Source organism: Mugil cephalus, chromosome 21, assembly GCF_022458985.1.
Source record: "Mugil cephalus isolate CIBA_MC_2020 chromosome 21, CIBA_Mcephalus_1.1, whole genome shotgun sequence".
NCBI lineage: Eukaryota > Metazoa > Chordata > Actinopteri > Mugiliformes > Mugilidae > Mugil > Mugil cephalus.
Window position 1 is genome coordinate 12128795 of NC_061790.1, and position 9654 is coordinate 12138448.

Below are 9654 nucleotides of genomic sequence, written 5' to 3' on the forward strand. Positions count from 1 at the left end.
TGACAATCAAACTAAGAAATGGAGGAAAAGGTCAGAGTTGACTTTTTTGCAGGCTCTAGTGTGTGTGTGTGGGTGGCTGCTCGCTTCCTGCTTTGACGCACATCGTCACGTCGTGCCCCTGCAGTGCCTGGCGGTGCCCTGTGTCAGCGTCTCCCCACAGTGCTCTGCGGTAACATGAGAGATCAGAGAGGCCGAACTCATGCGAAAATGTATGCATTTTAAATGTTTTTGGAATGCATCGATTTCAAGATGCTCGCAGTTGTTGGTCCAGTCGGCTGGAGTTCATCTTTATTGATTGTGGACAAAGCTGCAAAGTTCAGGTGGAGAGGAGCGCTTCCAGCGGCGGCCGCAGCAGGAGAACGGCGCCATCTAGTGGCTCCCTCGGTGGAGGAATCTCCCTGAGAGTTAAAAGTTTGTAGGATAATTGTTTCGCTGTTACACGTAGGCCTAAGCTTTGTGATTGTGCAGCTGTTTGTCTTCTGCGGCCACTTTATTTATATTTTCGACAAATAACCGCGAAGAAGTGCGTGTCTGGACGTCATTAAAGCGAAAGATGAAGCCCGCCGCCAGCGGCGCTGCAGACCCCTCATCAGCGTCAACAACATCAGCAGACAACAGCTCAGGGAGGAGGAGGCTGCATCGGGCTCCCTCGCCGGCTACAGCCCAAGAAGGGCCAACTAAGCGAGCTGTCCGACACCCAGTCAGGCCCAGAACTACTGCTGCTCTCTATGCGGGAAGAAGCAGAAACGCTCGGGCGAGGGAGACGCTGAGATTCGCCGACGGAAGGGAGAGGGAGCCCGAGAGCCGCAGAGGAGCAGCTGTTCACCCGGATGGTGCTGAGGCTGATCTCGTCTCATCAAACAGGGCGGATGCTGTCGGGGAATACTCCGCGGATTCATCGGCACCGGCCCGTCGCCCCGCTTTGCGCTTACCCTGCTTCAAAGGCGAGTCCAAGCCGCGTTGCTCTCCGGCGGGGAGCCGCCTCTGAGAGAAAAGGAGAAGAGAGCCGCAGAGGGAGGAGGCGGACACGGGAAGAGGAGCGGCGCGTCTGCGGGCTGCGGACCGGGCCTCGGGTTGGGTCTGTGGAGCGGAGGATGCTTGCAGGCTGAACTGATCCACTTCCATCTGCAGAAGAGACTGAGGAGGAGCGGCGCGAGGATGCAAACCAAAACGGAAAACATGGGCGCAGTGGAGGCCGAGCAGGGAGCGACGGAGCCGGCGGCCGAAGCGACAGAGGCGGGGTCCGTGACACAGCAGGACCAGGCCCTGGAAGACGAGATAGAGAGGCTGCTGGAGGAAAACGAAGACCTTAAGGTTTGGCAAATTTGTTTGAACGTAAATCACGGAATCACAGTAAAATGCGGTGGGCGATCATAAAGCACGACATCTGGAAATGTAGGCCGACGATGCACAAGAAGTCCACATCAGCTTTATCATATAAGGATCACAGGAAATGCCTGTATTTGTTTAAAGCAAGCCAATGTGTATCTAGTATCTAGTTTGCAGTGCCAATACAGACTTGAAAGTGATCATCACACAGTCAGTTTTAAAACCTAAACCGAAAGAAAACACTGGCCAGAAATAACTAATTGGCTATTGATTATTCTACTATTGATCCTATAAGATCAATAATATCTACAAGCAGATTGCACTGCACATATGTGCCAAGTTAGCAGTTGCAGGAAACCTCTCTGGCAAAATAAAAACATCATGTAGCTGACATCCAGATATACCATATACTTGTATGAATATGACTACATGTGTCAGAAATACTCCACCAAACACACTGTTCCTTGTGTCTCTGTGACACATCCAGTAACGTTTGCTCCGATTCCTCTAGTGCGAGATCGAAGAAATGAGGACCGAGATGGACGAGATGCGAGACACTTTCTACGAGGAAGACACATGCCAGCTGCAGGAGATGAGGCGTGAGTTAGAGAGGGCCAATAAAAACTGCCGGATCCTGCAGTATCGTCTGCGGAAGGCTGAGAGGAAGAGGCTGCGCTACGCCCAGGCGGGAGAGATCGATGAAGAGCTGCTCAGGAGTCTGGAGCAGGACTTGAAGGTAGAAGGAGGGCGGGCAGGGAAGCTGCTGTGTGTGTCTGTCATGGTGTTGTATTTTTATAGTCACGCTTAGGCAATTAATCGCTGCATAAATATATAAATATACGAAAAAAAAAATATTTTTTTTGTGGTTATTTGAAAACACTAGAGCCTGCAAAGACAACAAGAAATAAATGAATGCCAGCTCCATTTTAAACTACTCTACACTTATCGCAGGTAGCAAAGGATGTGTCCGTGAGGCTGCACCACGAGCTGGAGAAAGTGGAGGAGAAACGCACCAAGACAGAAGAGGAGAACGAAAAGCTGAGGCAGAAACTCATAGAGGTGGAAGTGACCAAACAAGCTCTGCAGAATGAACTGGACAAAACCAAAGAGGCAAGAAAAACACTGGGGCACATCCATCCACATCCACCACTAATGAGCACATATAACCTGTGTACAGATAGCGAATTCTCATCTGTAAATACGTGACATTTTTACCCTCTTAATCCTTCCTTGTCATATCCACACATACATGATCATGTGGAAAAAAAACTCATATTCACTGTCCTCTAATAGTCCCAAAAGAGAAGAGGAAGCAAAGACATCCAGAAGACTGACAAGAAAGCTGCCCAGACGCCTACAGAGGTAAGATGCTGCTGAAATAAACACATGTCTCCGTATCTTATTGTTACATTTGAAGTAGTTCCCTGAGTAATGTCTGCCCTCTTGTGTGTTGATCTCGGCTGTAGTTGTTTTGTCGCCTTGTTGTGTATTACTGGGAAGTTTTATTATGAATAAATATGAATAAAACAGTCCTTATGTAATGTTTCTAAGTCCGATGTTTTGCTTTTACCTCGGGCTGCAGAGTATACTAAATTGGAAGCTTGGGGTTAGCACAGCTAACACAGTTACTTTAGACTTAGCGAATGTCAGAAATCCTCTTGATCTAATGAGAGACAGCGTTCTGGCTCAGGCGGACTGTGGTTCGAAATCTTCTCTCCGCTTTAATCTTAAGTCCTCCCGTCGTCAATTTCTGCTTGAGAGCACAGGGGTGTTCACATTGAGCTCTGGACTGTGTGTTCCCTTTACGTTCCAGGAGGACAATGAGGACCTGAAGTGCCAGCTAGCTTTCATCAAAGAGGAAGCTGTGCTAATGAGGAAGAAGACGGCCAAGATTGACAAGGAGAAGGACCGTCTAGAGCAAGAGCTGCAGAAGTACCGCTCCTTCTATGGAGAACTGGACAGCACCCACCCTAAAGGGGAGGCTGGGGGTCCGCCCACCACCCGCGAGTCAGAACTGAAGCTGCGACTTCGCCTGGTGGAGGAGGAGGCTAACATCCTGGGGAGGAAGATAGTCGAGTTGGAGGTAAGGTCGATCCAACGTGGGATTTTCCGATTGGTTGCCGATTGTGATTTTTGAGCCGTCGATCCTTCTTTCCACGCAGGTCGAGAACCGCGGCCTGAGGGCCGAGCTCGACGACCTCCGCGGTGAGGGGGAAGGAGCCGGGAGCTCTGGTGGCGGAGCAATGGGCGGTGCGGGCACAGGGCGAGGTCTGGGCGATGATCTGACGGAGCTCAGGCAGCAGCTGCAGCTGGTGGAGGACGAGGCGGAGCTCCTGAGGAGAAACCTCGCCGACGCCGAGGAGCAGAACAAGAGGGTGACCGGCGAGCTCAACAAGCTACGCTTCAAGGCCGGCACCCACGAGGGAGGCGCCAGGCACGGAGGGGGAGGAACAGGAGGCGTAGGGATTGATGGAGCCAAGGCAGAAGCCCTGCAGGAGGAGCTGAAAGCTGCGAGACTGCAGATCAACGATCTGAGTGGCAAGGTATGAAAGGCGGACAGATTATTTGACATGACAAGAGCCCACAGCCAGCTAGCAGCTAGGCGAGCATCATAATGCTATGGTAACATGCTAACACCAACTGTGCTAACATGTTTGCATAAAAACATTGTTTTAGGAAACTACCAATTCACCTTTAGCAGGATTAAATAGTTTTCATGTATATATAACAATGTTAGCATAAATATACTAGTTTTAAGATTAACTATGTTAGCATTTGGACTAATCAGCTAATGAGCTAGCATTAACCCCAAAGAACAGCCCAAGTTTATTGGATGCCATTAGATTTTTTTTGTTTTTATTTATAAATTGTTAGTATGTAAGTATTGCATAATTTTTTTTAAACTGATAAGTCAGGACCTCATGATGTGGTTAGAATAAGTGTCAAAGAAAAACTGATTAATTGGATTTATAATTTAGGGATTATAAATGTCCCTAGAAAACGACCAAAACAATCCCGTCTCAGCACGGCCTTTCTCTTCTCCTTCAGGTGATGCAGCTGCAGTACGAGAACCGCGTGCTCCTCTCCAACATGCAGCGCTATGACCTGGCCTCCCACCTCTCCCTGCGGCCCAGCCCGCGGGACAGTGACGCAGAGAGCGACGCCGGCGGAGCGGCGAGCGGGCGCCGCGAGAGCGACGAGGACTCCACCTCCTCCCGCCTGCTCCCGCCCCACCGCAAGCGCGAGGGCCCCGTCGGCGGGGAAAGTGACTCGGACGAGGTGAGAAACAATAACGGCAGCAGCCGATGCCTGACGCCCACGCGGGGGCTCTACACCCCCACCGGGCCAGAGGGCGCCGCGTCCTCCGCCTTGGCTCGCTTCCTGCCTGGCGGCCGGTGCAGCCTGCGCGACAGGCAGCAGATGATCGACATCCGCGTGGAAGCGGAGAGGCTTGTCCGCACCATCGACAGGCTCATCGCCGACACGGCCACCATCATCTCTGAAGCCAGGGTCTACGTGTCCAATGGCGACCTGATGTTTGGTAGAGGAGGCGAGGAAGGCGGCGAGGAGGACGGGAGCAGGATCAGGGAACATGAGCTGCTGTATCGCATTAACGCCCAGATGAAGGCCTTCAGAAAAGAGCTGCAGACCTTCATAGACCGACTGGAAGTGCCAAGGCTTGAGGACAGAGAGACAGAGGAGCCGCTGTCGGTGAGGGAATGATTCGGTGTTTGAGTTTCATGGTGGTATTTGAAAAGTCCCAAACCGTTAACGCTGATTCTGCTCTTTCCCTGTTCCTCACTTGATCCAACCTCATGTTTTTCATCTGTTCTGGTTCGTCACGCCTCCCGTCTTTCGCCCCAGATGTTCCAGCCCATCATTTTGCTCATCCTCATTCTCGTGCTATTCTCATCCCTCTCTTACGCCACCATCTTCAAACTAGTCTTCCTCTTTACCCTTTTCTTTGTTCTGTGATGTACGCCCCCCTTAATTTACATCGCCCCTTGTTTGTTTTTGCTCTGTTGAATTTTTTTTTTTCTCCTAAACCCGTCATCATTTGTTGCCAAGGTAACCAAAAGCACAGAAAAAGCTCAGCATTTGCCAAGGCTGCACTCACATTCACGGAGGTGTGGCTAGCTTCGACACTGGATTCTACATTATCACAAAACATCACTGTGTGCATCAGTCACCCAAGAAGGTGAGTCCCAGTGTTTCTGTGCTTTAATAAAGACGGAACGGAGTGCTGCAGTTGTACTTAATGTGGATTAAAGCAAGAAACAAAAGTGGAGTCTAATGCTTTTGTTTCATGTATGAGGAGATTATCACAGCATTTCTGCCTTTGTGTTGAAACAGCTGTAAGGGAAATGTAATTATAATTAAGGTTGATTTCTACAGGACATTCATAGAAAATGAATTTTTATTCCTAAATGTCAGTCAAGCCTGGTATTAGTAGAAACAAGCTTGCTGCATGATGCATCATCAAAAAGACCGTTGTCACACAATATTTCTTATGTGTTTGAACATTTTAGGTTGCGCGTCAGACAGTTATGATTGTACATGTACATTCTTCACATCTGGAAAAATATAAGTAGCTTCGAGGGATATTTCAATATCTTTTGGGAGCACAGTTATCGAGGGGTAGATGACAGGACTGATACCACTGTTACATGTCTGCATGCTATATATGAAGCTGGAGTCAGCAGCTTATTATTAGCTAAGGTTAGCAAATGCCTCATGTGTTTGCTAAAGGATTGCTAAACGGTCCTTGGGCCGTAAGACTCTACAACACCTCCCTGTGAGGAAACAACGGGTCATTGGTATATTTTTCTCGCAGTTGGCCTATTGTATATTTGAATTATTATATAACTTAAATATCTTTCATATCTGTTACTATGTAATGATGCTACTGGACACTGGACTTCCCACTGTGTTAATAAAGCATCTATCTGTCCGTCTGTCTAATCTAAAGATTAACATAATTCTCAAAATTTCCAGTTTCCTTGTCGATATAGTGACACCTACTGGTAGTAGCGGCAAATGCAGTTTAAAACCACAGAATTGTGATGGCAGCAAAACAAAAGAAATAAATAAATTCCCGAATAGGTCAATAGGCCTTTACCATCTTTCATTGATTTGATTTTACACTGCACACTACATGATAGTTGGTTACCTTGCTGAGAAGCTGGAGGTCACTGGGGCTGCTCCTTCTTCTTTACACCTTGCAGTATTTCACCTGGTCTGCTGTAAAAATAAATATAAGAAAAGTACATGTGGTGATTTATCATTCTGCATTCAGATATCAGTTTATAAAGATGCATTACCAGGGACATAATACACTATTTATTCCTAAAGTTTCACCACAGACTCATAATTTCATAATGCTACAAATGTATAAATACTGTAATACTTCGTCATTGGGTCAGAGCCTCAGTCACCTCTGTTACCTCATTTGGTGATTCATATTGACTTACATATTTAGAGGTGACTGAGTACAAGAGCAAATCTGACCTGATGTGGGTGAAATTCCTAAAAAGCCAAAAGCAGACCTTTGAGGTGACATTGTGTGGTCGCACATAATATACAGATGGAATACATTGCTGTTAAAGATGTTTTAGGTTTCATATATATATATATATAAAAAATGAAGCCCCAGTGTAAACATGCCCACAGACTTTAGAAAGTGATGTCATATTTTTGTAACCTCAGTCACCTCCCATGCTGCTTTACGTCCTGGTTTAACCTTGTTGCCGAATATATTTTCTCCTGTAACCGGCTGTGACAGCGGTGACCTCTTCTTTGTTTTTCAGAGCACGACTTGCCTCACTGCCCTGCCGTTGACGCCTCAAGGTAACATGAGGATAAAAACCCGTTTGTGTGTCTCTTCTCAACTTGTGCTGGGTTTGTCAAGTTATTAGGGAACGCGGCAGGTGGAGGGGTGACTCCAGTGATCCTGCGTCAAACCGGAAGGAATTCTGGTCATTATGTCAAGTGCCAAATGTCAGTTCTTGTCCGGGGGCCGCAAAATTCCCACCAGGGCCCCTGATTAGGGACAGGCATTAGCAATTGATGGTGTGGCGGATGAACGGTAGCAACTGCCCTCAGACGTCACAGCAGCAGGATGAGTCACAGGTTCGGGTTTCTCCCAAACATTGTATGAGATTTCACATATTTTGCTCCTTTGCACAGCTTGAAGCACAGCTTATGTGCCGAATGTAACACGTGATCACCATTTTCCAGTATATGCCCTTAAATTAAAAAAAAAAAGTGAAATCGCGTGAGTTTCGCAACAAATTGCATTACTGCCAAATATGCCAGGTATGTACCTGACAGTTTCTTTTCCGTGACTCCCTTCAATAAAGATATTATTGACTGTGACACATTATTACTCACTGTGTCACCCACACCCATTTGGCATCCCTTGGAAAAATGATTTGCGGCGGGGCATGGTCACAAGACAAAATCTGCCCAAGCCTCCTAAAGCAGAGTAGCAACAGAGAAGCCCATTGGCCAAGAGAACACAGCAGCTGAAATAGCTATGTAAACACTTTCCCTCTCTCCGTGAGCCCCAATAATTATAGCCAGGACGCTGGTGACGACAGTTGTCCCATCGGGACTTCAAATGCTGGAATAAATTTGACATTATGATATTTGAGCAGGCTCCGACGGCACACCCACGTAAACACTAGGGGAGCGGTATAAAGACAGGGTACCCCGGCTGGAACAGAGGTTGTTTACCCTTTAGCAGCGGACTTAACCTCGACAACTATAGGAGACTGGGGGCACTTTAAATCCAATCCGAGGGGGTTTACGTAACAGGGCAGGAGAAAAACGAGGAGGAAGCGCCAGAGAGAGGGGACTTAACACATGAGAGCAGAGAGAGCAGCACGCAGGGACTAGAGCAGGCTGAGGATTTAAACTGGGGCAGAGAGAAAACTCAACAGTAGAGCCAGGTAAGAAGAACTGCAGCTTTCTTATTGTGTAACTCAATTTGAGATCATTTAAATTTTCAATCAAAATATTAGAAAATTAAGACAACTGGAGTGGTGCAACTTGACTCTGGCTGAGTCTTCTTCTGGGATTTTTTAAAAGTTTCCCCATTTTTATGTGTTCAGGTGCACTTTTTTATGATTTCTTTGTGCGTCCCTCTGACATGCACTCCCCCCCCTCTGTCCATCTCCCGTGTCCACAGTCAGTTTACTATGCATAGTTACAAGATTATTAATATCTCTACTCTTACATCACAGGTGGGGGGGAAGCGGCTGGTACATTCGGGCACTTTCGGCCAGGATATTTGTAATGCTTAATGATGGCAACCACAACAACAACAACCCTCGCCGCTTTAATTTATTTAAGGGGACGCTGCAACATCTCCCGTTAGGACACTGCCAGACTTTTCTGCTTACGATGGAAATCGGCATCAGCAGCCGAGACATTTCCATATTTCCTAGGTTCACAGAACTGTCGTGCTCCACCGTGTCAGGTTCAAAGAAAATGACCACCCCACTGCATGCTTGAGATTTTTTTCTTCCCGTGTTGCGAGGGGCCAAGCTGGAGGTCAAAGTGACCAAGAGTCTAAACACTTGCCGCGGTGCTGTCATGCCGTATTCTTGTCCACACGTGCTGCATAGTTAGGCTTACATGCCCGTGAATTTTGGAGAAGAATGTCAAAGTAGACCGGTCATAAATATCTGACCAATGCGAGGGCAGAAAACAGCCAGTGTTACGAGTTACTTAAGCAGGTCAGACAAGAATATGGGGTTATAGAGGTTTAGCTTGCTCCGATTTAACTGTCACGCTTCATTGCGTCAGCAGTGTTGTTCACTTCTGCTCGAGTTCTCGGTGAAAAGTCGTAAACAAAAAACAGATTTTAGGCTGAATTAAACAACAACCGAAAAAAAAAAGTTAAACTTTGATTTTCCATGTGTTTGACTCTTTTAGTGTTTCCGTGCCATCGGTCTTTCCGTCCCTCGCTGGCAACCCTGCGGTGACCCCTGACAGAGAAGTGAAACAGGAGAAAAGGGGGGGCTGCCTTTTAAAAAAGACCTCTGGGTATCGAACGCCGCGCGTCATGGCAGCCATCGATCTGGAGCTGGGGCTGGAGCGTAACGGTCGGGGCTGGGGACAAGAGAGGCCAGAGCTGATGGACAACTTCGACTCCGAGATGCAGGAGTGGGAGGACCAGCTGCAGGACATCCAGAGGAAAATCGAAGAGGTGCTTTTTTTTCTTCTTCTATCAAAACGATGAACTGTGTTGGCACTAGGCAGTTAGGTTACTTTCCAGAAATCATCATTTTAAGCTGAAACTTTGCCCTTTAATCTGACAGA

The 9654-nt window shown here is 47.5% G+C and overlaps 1 pseudogene; it reads left to right on the top strand.

Moving 5' to 3' along the window:
• The first annotated feature begins 258 nt into the window (after window positions 1-258).
• On the top strand, window positions 259-9387 carry LOC124999118 (annotated as a pseudogene).
• Window positions 9388-9654: the final 267 nt, after the last annotated feature.